At 39.4% G+C, this 19,115-nt stretch overlaps 1 protein-coding gene across 3 annotated transcripts in view; it reads left to right on the top strand.

The window, feature by feature from the left end:
• GALNT1 (polypeptide N-acetylgalactosaminyltransferase 1) overlaps nucleotides 1–19,115 on the top strand; it is a 118,310-nt gene that overhangs the window by 65,125 nt on the left and 34,070 nt on the right. The window lies entirely within an intron of this gene.

Raw genomic sequence — 19,115 nt, 5'->3', positions numbered from 1 at the left:
ACTTTTTCCTTTGCTTTTCACTTCTCTTCTTTTCTCAGTTGTTTGAAATGCCTCCTCAGACAGCCATTTTGCTTTCTTGCATTTCTTTTTCCTGGGGGATGATTTTGGTCACCACCTCCTGTACGGTGTTTTAAACCTCCATCCATAGTTCCTCAGGCACTCTTGTCTATCAGATCTAATCCCTTGCATCTATTTGTCACTTCCACTGAATAATCATAACAGATTTGATTTAGGTCATACCTGAATGGCCTAGTGGTTTTCCCTACTTTCTTCAATTGAAGTCTGAATTTTGCAATAAGGAGCTTATGATCTGAGCTGCAGTCAGCTCCAGGTCTTGTTTTTGCTGCCTGTATAGAGCTTCTCCATTGTTGGCTGCAAAGAATATAGTCATTCTGATTTCGATATTGACCATCTGGTGATGTCCATGTGTAGAGTCGTCTCTAGTGTTGCCAGAAGAGGGTGCTGCTATGACCATTGAATTCTCTTGGCACAATTCTGTTAGCCTTTGACCTTCTTCATTTGTACTCCAAACTTCCTTGTTATTCCAGGTATCTCTTGACTTCCTACTTTTGCATTTTAGTCCCCTATAATGAAAAAGACATCTCTTTTTGCTGTTAGTTCTAGAAGGTCTTGTAGTTGTTCATAGAACTGTTCGACTTCAGCTTTTTTGGCGTTAGTGGTTGGGGTATAGACTTGGATTACTGTGATGTTGAATGGTTTACCTTGCAAACAAACCAAGATCATTCTCTTGTTTTTGAGATTGCACCCAAGTATTGCATTTTGCACTCATGTTGACTGTGAGGGCTACTCCATTTCTTTTAAGGGATTGTTGCCCACAGTAGTAGATATAATGGTCATCTGAATTAAATTTGCCCATTCCCATCCATTTTAGTTCACTGATTCTTAAATGTCAGTGTTCACTCTTGCCATCTCCTGTTTGAGCACATCCAATTTACTTGATTCATGGACCTAACATTCCAAGTTCCTGTGCAGTATTGTTCTTTACAGCATCAGACTTTACTTTCACCACCAGACACATCCACACCTGGGCATTATTTGCACTTTGGCTCAGCCTCTTCACTCTTTCTGGAGCTATTTCTCTGCTCTTCCCCAGTAGAGTATTGGACATCTACTAACCTGCAGAGACGGTGCCCATCTTCAAGTTTCATATCTTTTTACCTTTTTTTCATACTGTTGATGGGGTTCTCAGGGCAAGAATACTGAAGTGGTTTGTCATTCTCTTCTCCAGTGGACCATGTTTTGTCTCCTGCGGAGGCATGGACCAACAGTGGCCTGCCTCCTGGTCAGGGGTATGGGCAGCAGCAGTCCTGGGATGCATGCCGTGTTGACATAAGTCCTGTTGCCATTAGCCCTATCACAGAGCCTCTATCTCTGTCATGGAGACTGCAGACTCCAGGACTGGTCCACCTCAGGCCAAACTACAGGGAGGGAGCACAGCCCCATCTATCAGCAGAAAATTGGATTGAAGATTTACTGATCATGACCCTGCCCAGCAGAGCAAGACACGTTTTCTCAACAGCCAGTCCCTCCCATCAGGAAGCTTGCACAAGCCTCATATCCTCATCCATCAGAGAGCAGACAGAAAAAGCAAGAACTGCAATCCCATGGCCTCCAGAATGAAAACCACAGTCACAGAAAACTAACCAAAATGATCACATGGATCACAGCCTTGAGTAGCTCAGTGAAACTATCAGCCGTGTTGTGCAGGGCCACCCAAGACAGTTGGGTCATGGTGGAGAGTTCTGACAAAACATGGAGAAGGGAATGAAAAATTAGTAATAATTACATAGAAAACCATCATAAGAAAAAAAGTCATTAACTCCAGGGAGTCAATATGGTGAAAATGACTATACTACCAAATGCAATCTACAGATTCAGTGTGATCCCTATCAAATTACCAATGGAATTTTTCACAGAACTGAATTTCACAGAATTTCATTTTGCGATTCATAATGAAACACAGAAGACCCCAAATAGCCAAAGCAATCTTGCGAAAGAAGAATGTAGCTGGAGAAATCAACCTTCCTGACTTCAAACTATACCACAAAGCTACAGTCATCAAGACAGTATGGTACTGGCACAAAAATAGAAATATAGACCAGTGGAACAAAATAGAAAGCCCAGTGATAAATCTACATGCCTATGGGTACCATATTTTTGGAGGCAAGGAGTCAAGGATATTAGACAAAAGGAGGCAAAAATATTACAGTGGGACAAAGATTGCCTCTTCAGTAAGTGGTGCTGGGAAAACTGGACAGCTACAAGTAAAAGAATGAAATTAGAGAACTTCCTAACACCATACACAAAGATAAACTCAAAATGGATTAAAGACCTAAACGTAAGACCAGAAAGTGTAAAACTCTTACAGGAAAACAGAACACTCTATGATATAAATCACAGCAGGATCCTCTATGACCCACCTCATAGAGTAATGGGAATAAAAACAAAAATAAACTAGTGGAACCTAATTAAATTTAAAACCTTTTGCACAGCAGAGAAAACTATAACCAGGTGAAAAGACAACCCTCAGAATGGGAGAAAATAGCAAATGAAACAACTGACAAAGGATTAATTTCCAAAATATACAAGCTGCTCAGACAAGTCAATACCAGAAAAACAACCCAATCAAAAAGTGGGAAAAAGACTTAAACAAACATTTCTCCAAAGAAGACATACAGATGGCTAACAAACACATGAAAAGATACTCCAGGGAGAATTTTTTTAAAAATTGTTCAGAGAAGGCAGTCATGGTTTATCATTACGTGGCACGGGTTTGAATAAAGTCAGAATAAGGAAACCATTGAAGACTGTGCCTGTAAAAATTAAACTAAGGGGATGGAGAGTATCTGTTCATATAGCAAACTGGTTAAGTGGACATCAGTCAAAAGAAGTTTCATTATAAACTTAGATTTTCACAAACTGTACTTTCTGAATAATTGAATAGTTATTGAAGCAAGGTAGGTTTCTCAAGAAAGTCTCAGTTAGATTCAGTGATGTTTAAAAGAACCTTAACTATTACGAGAGGGTTTATAGGAGAGGGGTTTTTGTACTTTAATAATTCCCCTAAATACATCACTGCTATCAATACATTTTATTAAGTGTTTTTTAAAAGTATTTTATGTGGTTCTTGAAGATACTTTTATTAATGAGTAGTTTTTAATTGTATTATAAGCACTAGTTTTTGCAGAGTGAACAACTTTATGCTATGGAGATCAGTGTTTAAATGATGTGATACTTATGCTTGTACACCAAGTTTGGGGCTTAATGAGAACTCTCGGACTTGAAAAACTCTTGCTTTGTGCTGGATTGCTAGTCCAGCTGCTAAAACAGTCTTTCTGGCAACCATTGGGTCTCTGTGGGACTAGGCTGCTTCCAGGTAGAAGTGGCACAAAGTCACTACTACCACTGAAGAGCCTTTTTTTTTTCCTTAAACCTCCTTATTCCATCTGTGTGCCTTTATTCTTTGTTTAAAAGCTTTGTTGAAAAGCTTTTTGTTATGGAAATTTTCAAATATATACAAAATAGAGATAATGTGAACCCTAATGTATTCATCACCTTGTTTCAATAATTCCTGAAAGTTCTATTGTGTAGCCTCATTTATACCCTCTAAGATATCCTGCAACAATCTCCATCTCCTGGTATTTACTCTCTGGATGTCTCTTTCTATGTTGTGCCAGGGTTGGTCTGTATGATCAGCAGAACACAGTACAAGTGATGGAGTGTCATCTTCCAGTGTCATATCTTTCTGCTTTTTCATATGTTCATGGAATTCTTGCAGCAAGAATGTTAGATTGGGTTGCCATTTCCTCCTCCGGTGGACCACATTTTGTTAGAAGTATTCACTATGACCCATCCGTCTTGGGTGGCCCTGCATGGCATGGCTCATAGCATCACTGAGTTATGCAAGCCCCTTTGCCACAAAAAAGCTGTGATCCATGAAGGAGAGGTTATAAAATACACTGTGGTTTCCAGTTTGGTCTGTTATTCTCACTTGGATCATTGACTCTGGGGTCAGCCAGCTGACATGAGAGGGGTGGTGCTTTGGAGAAGCCCACATGGTTTGTGGATTTGGGGGATCAATCAGGTGAGTGAGATGAGAAGCAGATTCCCCAGCCCCAGACAAAGACATACCATTTGTAAATATTATTGTATGTATCTCTGAAAGATTGGACTCATAGAATCAGGGAAGAAGAGAAATCATGGTACCATTTTTCATACCTCAAAATATATTAATAGTGAGTGATTCCTTGGTAACCTGAAATACCCAGTTAGTATTTACATTTCCTAGTTATGTCATATATTTGCCTTTTTAAATAGTGTTTGTATCAGGATTGCAACTGGTAGGTATCTCTCTCAAGTCTTTCTCAGTCTGTAGGTTCCCTCTTCTGTTTTACCCTCATGGTTTATTATTTGAAGACCAGGTAAAGTGTCTTATGGGCTTCCCTTGTGGCTCAGCTGGTAAAGAATCAGCCTGTAATGCAGAAGACCTGGGTTGGGAAGATCCCCTGGAGAAGGGACAGGCTACCCACTCCAGTATAATGGCTTAGAGAATTCCATGGACTGTATAGTCCATAGGATCACAGAGAGTCAGACATGACTGAGTGACTCACTCACTTTCACAGCGCCTTATGTCCTTCCTGAGCCTGCATTTTGCTAATTGCATCACTGGTACCATTGATTGTTCCTCTCTTCCCTGTAGATTGGTAAGTTAAAGGTGTTTTGTACCAATATCCTTGAAGTCAAGTGAGTTGTGGCTTATTAGACAGGTCTATTATATGTCCCATTGGGCTTCCCAGGTGGCTCAGTGGTAAAGAATCCTCCTGCCAATGCAGGAGACTTGGGAGATATTGGTTCAGTGCCTGGGTCGGGAAGATCCCCTGGAGTAGGAAGTGGCAACCCACTCCAGTATTCTTGCGTGGAGAATCCCATGAACAGAGGAGCCTGGAAGGCTGTAGTCCAAAGGGTCTTAAAGAGTCAGAAGCTACTAAGCATACAAGTGATATGTCCCATCAGTCTGTGTTCTCGAATTGAAACTCCTATTAGCCAGGCTTTGGACTACCTGCATTGATTCTCTTAGTCCCTTTTATTTTTATCTTTTCTCATCTTTCTGTTCTACTTCCAGGGAGAACTCTTAGGCTGTCTTTCAGCTATTCTTTTGAATTTCTTTTATTTGTTAAATTTTTAAGTACTAAGTGCTTGCCATTGTTTTCTGACTTCTTAAAAATATAGACATAAAACCCTGCAATTTACTTTTTTATTCACAGAAATAGTTGTGAGATGTTTAGTATAACAATAGCCTTTTCATCTTTCTAGTTTTTAAAGTAATTTTAATTTGGTTTAAAAAGTTATTAGTCCCATGCTGCAGGCTGCTGGTAAGTGCCTCAGAGAGATTGCTGTAGCCCAGGACGATTGAATCAGGCTCAAATCTAGGTCTTCTGACTTCTTATTCCCTTCTTTCTTGACCTAATTACTGAAAGTTATTTTTTTTTCTCATTTTGTTAACTATTCCTTCTAATATTAGATAAAATTCTGGAAACAGATCAAAATCTACAGAATTCTGTTTTCCCGTTTCAGATAAGTTTCTTTCAGATGATTTTGATGAACTTCTGAAAACTGCTCTGCTTACAATTTTTAAGACTTACAGTTTTGTATTCTTTCAGGTGTTTGCAGTGGCTTTGTTATAATTCTATAAATAGTTCCAAGGCTAATGTATATTTTGTTTCAGTTAAGTAAAATTTTGTAAACAGGATTGTAATATAATTATTACTGTTTGTTGTTGTTTTGGCTGTGCTGAGTCTTCACTGCAATGAGTGGGCTCTAGAGCATGCAGGCTTAGTTGCCCCTTGGCATGTGGGATCTTAGTTCCCTAAGCAGGGATTGAACCTGCATCCCCTACATATTCTCAACCACTAGGCTACCAGTGAAGTCCCAAATCTTATTCTTTGTATCTGTATCCTCTTAGAGTGTGGTTTTCTACTTGGAAATGGCAACCCACTCCAGTACTCTTGCCTGGAAAATCCCATGGATGAAGGAGCGTGGTAGGCTATAGTTCATGGGGTCGCAAAGAGTCGGACACAACTGAGCGACTTCACTTCATTTCATGAAATGTAAATTTTTTTGTTTTACAAGTCTAGTGAGTTCCCTGAATTTTTATCTGTTGCCCTAAGACATACATGATATAGTTAAAAAAAAAAGTTTTAAAATACTTATCTTGAAGTTTTTTCTTTTGCATTTTCCAGTTTTACTGGTGGTCTCTTAACTATTAATCTTTTTGAATGAAATGGTCTAAATATTCAGAAAGCTGTAGGAGATAACAAAGCTTTGTACCAACCACTAACTTTATTGAATCTCAATAAGTTGCCATATTCTCTTTGTATTTTGTTTTTAGCAGTAAAACTTTACAGCTACAGTTGAAACCATTTGTGTATCCCTCCCCAGTTATATTCCATTCCTCTGTAACTGTAGGTCTGATATTTTGCATTTATCACTGCTGCATGTCTTTCTGTCTACCTACCTACCTAAATAATATATAGTATAGTTTCATAGTTTTAACAAATGCTAGTACAGCATATTTACATATTCTTCTACAACTTTAAAATTGTTTTTGTTTAAGTGTTGATTTTGAACTTTGGCCGTGTCATTACATGTAGTTCTAGGTTATTCATTTTAACTGCTTTGTAGAAGTCCATTGTGTGAATATGCATCACAGTTTACTGATTGTGCTTTAACTTAAGTGTATATATTTTAAAGTTACAAAGTATCTGTAAATATCCTTTTTAAGCCAACATGTTATTACATCTCTTGTACAGATGTGAAAGTTTTCTCTGAAACAGGGCTTTCCAAATGTAGGTTGTGGGACTTCTCTGGTGGTCCAGTGATTAAGACTCAGAGCATCTGCTGTAGGGGGTACAAGTTCAATCCCTGGGTGGGGAGCTGTGATCCCACATACTGTGTGGTACAGCCAAAAAATAAAGCAAATTAAAAGAAATAAAAAAACCTAAATTGCAGGTCATGACCCTTCAGCTATTAATGGATATGAGTTCAATTTAGAAAACCTTAGGCCTTAATTTTTTTTTTTAATGGTATTTCATACACAACGTGAGTACCTGTTAGCATTTTAATTAGTGAAATAGAATAGAACATATCAGAGTATGTTTCATGTAATAAGTTTATTTTTCACTAATCATTGTTTCAGAATATATGTTTTGGATTACCATAAAATGTATTTGTTACCATGGATTATGGTCAGTTTCACAGAGACAGGAAATAATTGTGCTGAGAGGACTGCACTTTAAGTTTCATAGGATGTTTTTAAAGATTGCTCCCACTGTGGTTTCACCAGTTTATGTTTTCCAGCTGCAGTGGATGAGATATTCATGCAGAGTATAGGAGTGGCATGAGTAAGATTAATAGAGGCATGGTCAAGGTGAACAACTTTTCAAATTCTGATTGTATGTTTAAGACAGAAGCTGTCAATGCTGACAGATTGGATGTGGAGCAAAAGAAAAAAACAGACCTGATGAGCTATCTGAATTATAGTGATAGTTTACATATAGTGATAATTTTTTGCCAAGATGGAAAGAAGAGGAGAGTAGAAATATGGGAATAGAAATCAAGAATTGTTAGCACATATTTATAAAGTCCTGGCGTTCAGGGGAGAGGTTGCAGCTGGAGTCACTAAGGAACAAGAGAATTTAAAGACACGGTACTGGTTGAGATATCCAGCCATTATCCACCAGGAGTGGATGAGGTGAAAAAGAGGTTAGGGTTCCAGCCGTCAAAGATTGAGAAAAGAAGGAAGATCTAGCAAAAGGCTGAGGAGAGGTGAAATAATGTCTCAAGGAGGAGCTGGCCAACTATGTTAAATCTACTGAGAGAGGTGAAGTAAGGTGAGACATCTAAATTGACCAGTGGATTTCAGTGTGTGGAGGTTATTGGACAGAATTGTTCCTTTGGAGTAATAGGAATGAAATCATGATTTAAAAGAATGGGGAGACTTTCAATTTCTATAGTGGCTGGTGGTCTGGACCAACTCTCCAGTTGAGAACATATAGAGAGTTGGGAAAAAATACATAAAAATCATGTGCTTGAAAATGTCCAGAGGTTAGAAGGCAGAGATTAGAAGGTAATGAAGAATTACAGAGCCAAAATCTGAGAGAAGATAAAAACCCAGAGAAATGAGCTTAGAGGTTGGAGGCTACTCTTACCTAGAGGCATCTACTGTATCTGGAAGATATATTCTGAGAAACTAAAGAGTGCTTTTGAGAGGAAAGAAAAGATATCAGGAGCAAGAGGGACTTGGGAGGTGCCCACTGTGTTCCTATTTCTTCATCTGAGTCATGATTACATGAGCATTTGCTCTGTGATAGCTCATTCGCTCTAAATTTATGTTTGTTTTTTTTACACTGTTATTCTTCACATAAAATCAACATGAGAAAAGAGTGGGAGAAACTCAGTGGGAGGGGAAGCAGTGGAGACAGCAAGTACAGCAGCCCTTTTGAGGTGTAGTAGTTGGAAGAAGAGAATTGGGGCAGTAAGCTGGGGGGGATCATGCAATCAAGGGCATATAGTACATGTTTCTATATTGATAGAAATGATCCCATTGAGGGAAGTTTGGGAGAGTTATGGCAAGAGCACTGAACTTGAGTAGATGAGAAGCCATGTAATTGGTTTCAGACAGGAAAGGAACAGGGATAATTCAGACTTTCCCCGTATAACAGGAAAGAGGCTCAATGTTTATGATCACAGATACCTACAGGATGGTCAGTGTGTTGATGAGGGTATGGAAATCCTCATCTGATGGCATTTTCAGTGAAATTAGAAACAAGTGTTACACCTGTGTGTGAGGAGGGTGGGAAAGGTATTGGGACTCTGGAGATCAGCAGCTTGAAGGGGTTAACTAGGAACTGTAGTGGGAATACTGGCTAGTGCCAGGAGCCTACTTGACGTTTGTGTTTGTAAACTGAAAATGAGACCAGTCACCATGCTCATATGTTTTCTGTATTAATTCAGCAGCCCCAGTGCAGGTACAAAATCAGCAGAAAGTTGGATTTAGCGAGGATTGGGATAATGCCAAGCTAGTGAGATAGAATAGGGAGAGATACAAGGTGATGATTATAATAAAGGGAAAACATGAAGAGGGTAACAGCGAGTGAGAGGATGGAAGGGTCTGGATTGGAGATCCCAATGAAGGAAGATAAAGATCTGGAATTATTGGAGTAACTGAGTTGGAATAAGCCTGGATGTCAGGGGAAGGGAGGGGGGATGGGAGGTGGAAGAGCAGTGGTGACCAGAGATTGGGATGCTTAAAATGGAGAGTATCAGTAATGATGTGATGTAAGGGAATAGCATTGAAAGTAAGTGGGTGATACGGTGGAGGAGAGCAGAGCAGAGCACAGATCTGAGAGGCCAGCTATTGAAAAAATCAACTTTGTGGAAACTAGAATGACCAAGAGTATGATGACAAGACTAGTGACAGAGTTGGTCAGGAACGTGACAGATGACTGAACAAGGGTGGGTTGGCAGCTTCTGGTAGCAGTGTCTTAAAAGGACCTGAAACTTCTTCAGGAGGAGGGAGAAACATACTCTTGAAACAGCAGTGAGGAACAAGGGAGATATTTACCCCCCACCTCCAGACTCAGTGGTACAACAGTGTTGAAAAAGGCCAGGCTTCTCTTGAAAGAACACTCAGGAAACAATATTCTTAGGGGATATTTTAATTAGTGTAGAATATGGTGGGAATATTCAATGAAGAGATTGTGAATATAAGGAATTTTGCTAATGACAGTAACCATGAATTCCAGAGAACACTGGAAAGGTTTACAGATTATGATCTTTAGTTAGCCAAATCACAATTATAGTTTGGGTGATTCACGATGAACTGGAAAGCTTGGTTTTTTTGTTTTGTTCATACCATTATCTTAGGTACCTCATGATTTTAAAACATTTTTACTAGATCTGTAATTATGTATCTATTCTCATTTTTAATATTATTTGTTTTTCTCTTTTTTCCTTAGGAAGTCTTGTTAGTGGTTTGAATTTTTTTAAGTTTTAAAAGAGGAGTGGCTTTTCCTTTTTGCTTATCCAGTTTTTAAAAATTTGTTCTCTATATAATTATCTTCTATTTTGTGTTTAATCTGTTTTTTCAGTTCCTTAATTAAACGCTTAACCTGGTAATTTAAAACGTTTTTGTTTTCTAATAGATTCATTAAAGACTAAATTTACATCTTTGAATCAAGTCAGTGCATCCTGCTAGTTTTATGTGTAGTGCCTGCTTGCTTAGTTGCTTCATTTGTGGCCAGCTCTTTCATCCTTATTCATTTACAAGTAGTTTGTAGTTTCCATTTGATTTCTGTTTAACCCAGGATGACTTAGAAGTACATTAAAATTTTTCTGTGTACATTTCCTTTTGCCTTCTGACTTTCTCATTATTTTTATTATTGATTCCTAGATTAATGATCTGTACATAAAGATGATTTTTTTTAAATGTGTTGAAACCTCCTTTGTGATCTAGAAAGTGCAATTTTTTTAAGTTGTATTAAAAACTTCCACTGTGATTGTGGATTTGACAGTTTCTCTATATCATTCTATTAGTTTATTTTTCAAGGTTGCTGCATTGGATGCATTTAAGACAATTTACTGTGTGTATGTGTGTGTGCGTATGCATGTGTATTTTTTAAACTTAGTGTTCACTGTATCTTTATTGACTTTCTTCCTCCTGATTTTGATATTGTTATGTCACTTTTAGTTTAACATTTTCCTGGTGCATCTTTTTTCTTTTTTTCCTTTTTTATTTATAGCCATCTGTATGATTTCTATTTTAGGTGTACCTCTATTAAATGGCTGAATTTTGTATTTTTAAATCACTCTAATAATCTTTGTTTTTAATAGTTGAATTTGATGCATGTACATTTATTGTGACTATTGATATATTTAGACTTCTTTAAGGTTGAACCAAATAAAATTGATATTCATTCATTTTTGACTTACAGAAATGATAGCTTTATAAAAAGTTCAATATAATAAATCATATTTTGCTTATCATCTTTATTTTTTTCTTTCCTGCAATACTAATTGCTACATTTTCAACTGGTAAAATTTTTAGTATTCATGTCTTTCTGTCTCTTGGTTGGAAGCTGCAAGTTTTATTTTTATTCCTGGGCCCAGGAATTTTATTTTAGATCTGGGCCCATTGTAGTGTCTGTCAAGGTGTAAATTTATCTATGTGCTCAGTGTATATAGTGTCCTTTTGATCCAAACAGTCATGTTATTTTTCACTTTTAGGACATTTCCAGTTGTAATCTCAAATTTTGCTGTGTCACCATACCCTCCAATCTGTCCTTGTGGAACTGCTCCTGTGCATATACTAGGAACTTCTTAATCTACACTGTTAGTTTTTCTCACTTTTTGAATTGTATCTAGATGAATTTCTCATAAATGTCTTGATACCGGCAACATCTGGGTCTGCTGTTTTTTGGCTTTGTGGCTTTGGACAAGTTCCTTGACCTTTCCGTACCTCAGGTTCCTTATATGTACAGTCAGGACACTAACGGGAGGGGTTGTTGGAAGACTCTAGTGCTTTGAATACTCGCTGGTCTAGGATGCAGAGAAGGTCTCTGTCCAGAAAATGAGCTCTCCATCCCAGTGCAATTCTCAGGAAAAGGTGACTCGAAGCATGCTTTTCCATCTTCACTCTTTTACTCTTCACTGTCTGGCTTCTCAAGTGTGTTCGCAGTGCACTGTTAAATGCGAACTATCAGACTGATAGTTAAGTACCCCTCCATTGAGCTGGACACAGCTGGCCAACAGGTGCTTTTCAGACCAGTTCCCCAGAGGTGGAAGAGGAGTAGTGTGGGGCAGCGCCTAGAGAGTAGCCTTTTCGCCCCTTTATCTGAATCCAGAAAAGCCTTGGTTGTCTGAGCTGTAGGCTTAACTCCTCGTATGGCTGGAGCATCAGGTCACCCTGCAGCAGAACCTTTATTTACCACCTTATAGGATCTCCAAGGACACGTTTTTGAAGGCAACTGTAGCAAAGAAGAACATTGTTCCAGTGTCAAGAAGAATTCAATAGAATTAACAGTCAAAGAATAACTGTTGTAATGTGTAATCTTAGGAAAGAAGATTAATACAATTTCAAGGCATCTAATTTGGCAATTTCATCCTATATAATTAGTCTCAGATGATTAAGAACTAACAATAATACCACTTATTGAGTGTTTATTATGTAATGGGCTGTGCACATTACTACCCTGGTGGGTAGTATGCCTAGTTTACAGATGGGGTAACTCTCAGACCAGAAAGAGCTTCTCTTAGGGCTCTTTCGTTGTGATTCTCGTGCACACTTCCAGTTCTGGAGTTGCCTTTGAGTGCAGCCTGGCCAATACCAGAGGGAAAAAAAGGGAAAACTCACCACTGGTTGTATGGAGCTTCAAATTCCCATCTCCTTTGCCAGTTGACCTGCTGCCATTCACATTCCGGTGTCCCCTCAAACAGCTGCTCCATGCGTTCTGTCCAGGAGTTACGGTTCCACCCACTGGGAGTAACAGAGTGGAGCGCACCTCCTCCATCTTTCCTGGAACCAGAAAATATACCCATTTAAAGGGTATGATGCAGTGATTTTAAGTATTTATTAATAACTAGTAAACTTGCAGAGTTATGCTGGTATCGCCGCTCTAAGAAAGTTTGTTGTTCAGTTGCTCAGTCACGTCCGACTCTTTGCGACTCCATGGACTGCTGCACACCTGGTTTCCCTGTCCTTCACTATCTCCTGGATTTGCTCAAGCTCATGTCCATTGAGTCCATGATGCCATCCAACCATCTCATTCTCTGCCACCCCTTCTCCTCCTGCCTTCAATCTTTCCCAGCATCAGGGTCTTTTCCAGTGAGTCGACTCTTTGCATCAGGTGGCCCAAGTATTGGAGCTTCAGCTTTAGCATCAGTCCTTCCAATGAATATTCAGGACTGATTTCCTTTAGGATTGACGGATTTGATCTCCTTGCTGTCCAAGGGACTCGTAAGAATCTTCTCCAGCACAGTTTGAAAGCATCAGTACTTTGGCACTCAGCCCTCTTTATAGTCCAGCTCTCACATCCATACATGACTACTGGAAAAGCCATAGCTTTGACTATACAGACCTTCGTTGGCAAAGTGGTGTCTCTGCTTTTTAATATGCTGTCTAGGTTTGTCATAGCCGTTCTTCCACAGAGCAAACTCTTTTTAATTTCATGGCTGCAGTCACCATCCACAGTGATTTTTGGAGCCCAAGAAAATAGTCTGCCGCTGTTTCCATTGTTTCCCAATCTATTTGCCATGAAGTGATGGGACCAGATGCCATGATCTTAGTGTTTTGAATGTTGAGTTTTAAGCCAGCTTTTTCACTCTCCTATTTCACCTTCATCAAGAGGCTCTTTAGTTCCTCTTTGTTTTCTGTTATTAGGATGGTGTCATCTGCATATCTGAGGTTATTGATATTTTTCCTGACAATCTTGATTCCAGTTTGAGCTTCCTCCAGCCTGGTATTTTGCATGATGTACTCTGCATATAAGTTAAATAAACAGGATGAAACATACAGCCTTGATGTACTCCTTTCCCAATATGGAACCAGTCTGTTGTTCTATGTCCCTTTCTAACTGTTGCTTCTTGACCTACGTACAGTTTTCTCAGGAGGCAGGTAAGGTGGTCTGGTATTCCTATCTCTTTAAGAATTCTCCACAGTTTGTTGTGATCCACACAAAGGCTTTAGCATAGTCAATGAAGCAGAAGTAGATGTTTTTCTGGAATTCCCGTGCTTTTTTTATGATCCAGGGGATGTTGGTAGTTTGATCTCTGGTTCCTCTGGCTTTTCTAAATCCAGCTTGTACATCTGGAATTTCTAGGTTTACATACTGTTGAAACCTATCTTGAAGGATTTTGAGCGTTGCCTTGCTAGCACGTGAAATGAGCACACAATTGCACTCATTTGGAAAATTTCCATTCATCCCAAAAAAGTCTCCGGTGTGCGTTTGTAGTCACGCTCCATTCCCACGCCCAGCCCCAGGTTCAAGTTATCACTAATGTGCTCTATTTATATAGACTTGCCTTCTCTGGCCATTTCATATAAATGGAATCACATAATGTGAAGTCTTTGTGTCTCGGTTCTTTGACTGAGGATAGTGTTTCTGGGATTCTCCCAATTTGTGGCATGTCTCCTGTGTTCCTTTTATTGCCCAGTGTTATTCAGCTGTGTGGGTGTTACTTCTGTCACCAGTTGGTGAACATTTGAATTGTTCCCCTTTTTTGGCTATTATGAGTAACGTTACTAAGAATATTTGTATACAGGAGTTTGTGTGGATATATGTTTTTGTTTTTCTTGGGCAAATTCCCAATTGCAGAGTCTTATGATACTCTTTAACTATTTAAGAAATTGGCAAACTATTTTCCAGAGCAGCTGCACCATTTACACTTCCACCAGCAGTGTATGAGGGTTCTAGTTTCTCCACATCCTTACCGATGCTTCTTTTTTACTGTCTTTTTTTACTATAGTCATTTTACTGGGTATGAAGTGATAACCTCATTGTGGTTTTAATTGGGGTTTCTCTAATGATACTGGGGATCTTTTTATGTACTTATCAGCCATTTTTTTATCTTTAATGAAATGTCTTTTCAAATATGTTGCCCATTGTAAGTTGGATTATTTGATTTCCTGTTGCTGAGTTGCAAGAACTTTTTATATATTCAGGACAAATTATAAATATCAGACATGTGACTTCCAAATATTTTCTTAGTTTGTGGCTTGTGTTTGCCATTTCCTTAATGGCTTAATGGTACTTTTAGGTACAGAATGTGCTCATTGGCACAAAAAAATTTAATTTTGATGAAATCATATTTATCAGTTGTTTCTTTTATGGATTGTGCTTCTAATGTCACATCACACTTTATGGAACAAGACTGGACTCCTCCCTGCTAAAGTCAGAAGCAAGCAAAGGATGCCTGCTCTCCACTTCTTCTCAAAATTGTACTAGTCCAAAACTCAGAAGTGCACTGTGGGTACAGGAAGAGAGCCCCAGAAGTAGCCCTCTCAGGTCTGAGATACAAAAAGAGGGTCTGCTAAGGGTCGCTTTTTTTAACTTTTTTTTTTTAATCTTCCCTATACTCTCAGCCCCTAGGCGATATTGTCAAGGCACACAGCCACACACAGTAGTGGCCAGGGAAGCAACTAAACATCTGAGGAAGGGAAATCATCTGACTAGAAGAACTCTGGTCTCCAGAGCATGTGTAGAATTCCCATTGCTTTTCTTTTTCTGTTTCCCACAGTTTGACCTGAAACACAGATACAGTCTTGGGAAATGTGCAGCAGAGAGAGGAAACTAAAGCCTCACTTTCTAGCTCTGTTGGAAGACTCAACATAAAAGATGTCAGTTCTCCAGTATAGGGATTGCTTAAAAAACTAGGAATAAAATTACCATATGGCCCAGCAGTCCCACTACTTGGCACATACCCTGAGAAAACCATAATTCAAAAAGACACATATACCCCAGTGTTCAATGAAGCGCTATTTACAATAGTCGGGATATGGAAGCAATATCCTGACATGGAAGCATAGATGTCCATTGACAGATGAATGGATGAAAGTTGTGGTGTATGTGTACAATGGAATATTACTCAGGCATAAAAAGGAATAAATCTGAGTTCTAGTGAGGAAGATGAATCTGCAAACTGTTATACAGAGTGAAGTATAAGTCAGCATGAAAAATATCATATATAAATGCATATATATGAAATATAGAAAAATGGTACTGAGGAACTAATTTACAGGACAGGAACACATAGATACATACATAGACATGCAGGACACAGAGACTTGTGGACACAGTAGGGGAAGAAGAGAGAGAGACAAATTGAGAGAGTAACATTAAAACATATACATTACCATATGTAAAATAGCTAGCTAGTGGGAAGTTGATGTATAACACAGAAAGCTCACCCAGTGCTCAGTGACAACCTAGAGAGGTGGGATCAGGGTGGGGGATAGGAGGGAGGTTCAAGAGGGAGGGGACATATGTATACTGATGGCTGATTCACACTGTTGTATGGCAGAAAGCAACACAACATTGTAAAACAGTCATCCTCCAATTAAAAATAAATAAATTTTTTTTAAATAGATGCAGAGTAACCCATCAAAAAAAGATGTCAATTCTCCCTCAATAGATGTTTGGTGAAATTCCATTCAGAATCTGAGCAAGGGATTTAAATTTTTATTTGAAAAGGCAAAAGAAATAGAATAACTAAAATAAATTTGAAAATGATGAATAAATTTGGAGGAAATACATTACCCAATTCAAAGACTTTCTATAAAGCTGCAGTAATCGAGTATGATGTTGGCAAAAAGATAGATATGTAGATTAGTGGGATAAGATAGAAAGCTCAGAAATAGGTCCATATGAAAATGGCTCTTTTTAAATTTTATTTTATTGAAGTATAGTTGATTTACAATGTTGTGTTTCAGTTGTACAGCAAAGTGATTCAGTTTTATATAAGTATTCTTTTTCATTATGGTTTATTATAAAACATTGAATATAGTTACCTGTGCTATACAGTAGGATGTTGTTGTTTGTTTGTTTTATATATAGTAGTTTGTATATGCTAATCCGAAACTTCAAATTTACCCCTCTCTCACCCCCTTTCCTCTTTGGTATTTATTTGGTTTATTTTGTGAGTCTGTTTTTATTTTGTAGATACGTTCATCTGTATCATATTTTAGATTCCACTTATAAATGATATTATATGGCCAGAGAAGGCAATGGCACCCCACTCCAGTACTCTCGCCTGGAAAATCCCATGGATGGAGGAGCCTGGTAGGCTACAGTCCATGGGGTTGCTAAGAGTCGGACACGACTGAGCGACTTCACTTTCACTTTTCCCATTCATGCACTGGAGAAGGAAATGGCAACCCACTCCAGTGTTCTTGCCTGGAGAATCCCAGGGATGGCGGAGCCTGGTGGGCTGCCGTCTGTGGGGTCGCACAGAGTCGGACACGACTGAAGCGACTTAGCATATGGTATTTGTCTTTGTTTTTATGACTTATTTCATTTAGTATGATAATCTCTCGGCTTCCCAGGTGGCGCTAGTGGTGAAGAGCTGCCTCCTAATGCAGGGGACATAAGAGACACTGGTTTTATGCCTGGGTTGGAAGATTCCCTGGAGGAAGGCATGGCAACCCACTCCAGTATTCTTGCCTGGAGAATCCCATGAACAGAGGAGCCAGGTGGGCTACAGTCCATAGGGTCATAAAGAGTCAGACATGACTGAAGCAACTTAGCACTCAATGATAATCTCTGGGTCCATCCATGTTGGCGCACATGGTATTATTTCATTCTTTTTATGGCTGAATAATATTCCATTATATATATTCTTTATCTATTCATCTATTGGTAGACATTTAGGTTGCTCCCATATCTTATGTGTGTACTGAGTTACTCAGTCATGTCCAACTCTTTGCAACCCCATGAACTGTTACCCGCCCCAGGTTCTCTGTCCATGAGATTCTCCAGGCAAGAATACTGCAGTGGGTTGCCATGCCCTCCTCCAGGGAATCTTCCCGACCCAGGGATCCAACCCATATCTCTTGCATCTCCTGCATTGGCAGGCATGTTCTTTACCACTAGCCCACCTGGGAAGCCCTGAGAACCACTGCTCTGTATTATTCCTTTTAAATAAAATTGTTAAAAAAAAAAAAAGACAAAATTCATCTGTAATGCTAGCGGTCCAGAGGAGTGGTCACCTTGGGAACGGGTGCAGTGGGAGCCTCCGTGGGGTTGGTAATGGTCTATTTCTTCTTCTGGGTGCTGACTCCTTGATGCATTCACTTTGTAGAAACTCATTGAACTGTATACTTACAGTTGTCAACTTGTTTATGTATTTCAGTAAAAAGTTAAGACTCTTCTTTTCCCTCTCTTCCTAACCCACACCCTGTTGTTAAGACTGTGTGTGGTCTTTCTGTTTTGTTTCCTTTTAAGGTAGCATAGCCTTCCACTCGTGCCTTTTCATCCCAAAGGGTGAAAGGTTCAGTTGGGACACAGCGGAAGAAAACAGCTTCATAACACAGCCTGTGCTCAACCTTAGCTCGGTGTCTCCTTCCCCCAAAGGGTTACCTTCCCTCCAACCCCACAAGGATAGGTGGCCCCTTCAGGGGAGAAACTTTAGTTGGAATGCTGAAAGCCTCTCTGGGTCGCTGGTTACTCTCCTTAAGTGCTTTATGGCTTTCCCAGGTAGAGGGGAGTATGTGTGTATGTGTGTTTACATGTTTGTGATCATTTATAAAGATTTTCCCATATGTTCTCTGTTTTCTGTTTGTTTGTTTTTTTTAATGAAATCATGTGGGTTTTTTAATAACGTTTATTTTTTTATTTATTATTTTATTATTTGGGGGTCTTACTACTTCCTTACTATGCACTCATTACTTACTACGCATGGGGTCGTCACTGCTGCAGGAGGGCTTTCTCTAGTTGTGATGAGCGGGGCTACTCTTCACTGCAGTGTGCAGACTTCTCACTGCGGTGGCCCCTCTTGTTGCAGAGCGCAGGCTCTGGGCGCACAGACTTCAGTAGCTGCAGCACGCAGGCTCAGTAGTTGTGGTCACAGGCCCTAGAGCATGGGCTCAGTAGTTGTGGCACATGGGCTTAGTTGCTCTGCAGCATGTGGAATCTTCTCAGACCAGGGATGGGACGCATGTCCCCTGCAATGGCAGGCTGCTTCTTACCCACTGTAACACCAGGGAGTCCTGGGAGAATGTTTGTGAGTTTGTATTTCTCTGAATGATTAAATTCAGTTGTTTGATTTAGGAAATTGTTACCTTTCTTGTCATCTGTTCTTCTGGGTCCTAAAACTCACTCTGCTTTCTGCTTCTTCCATCCTGCTGTGAATGATTTCCATTTTAGTCTTCTTTATTTCCAGTGTTCCGTAGTCTTACTTCCTTTCCATACAACTTCAGAATTTAATTCCTTAACCTGTCATCCTGGTAATAAATCTGACTTACCACTCCTCTTCTGCAGAGCCGGCACCTCCGAGTTTTCCACCATCTTCCTGTTGGCTTCCCGGTTGTGCACCCAGTTGGCGTC

The sequence above is a fragment of the Giraffa tippelskirchi genome, chromosome 14 (genome assembly GCF_054371585.1).
Source record: "Giraffa tippelskirchi isolate mGirTip1 chromosome 14, T2T-mGirTip1v1.2.pri, whole genome shotgun sequence".
Lineage (NCBI taxonomy): Eukaryota > Metazoa > Chordata > Mammalia > Artiodactyla > Giraffidae > Giraffa > Giraffa tippelskirchi.
Note: the sequence above shows the minus strand (reverse complement) of the source record. Positions and strands in the feature narration are given on the sequence as shown.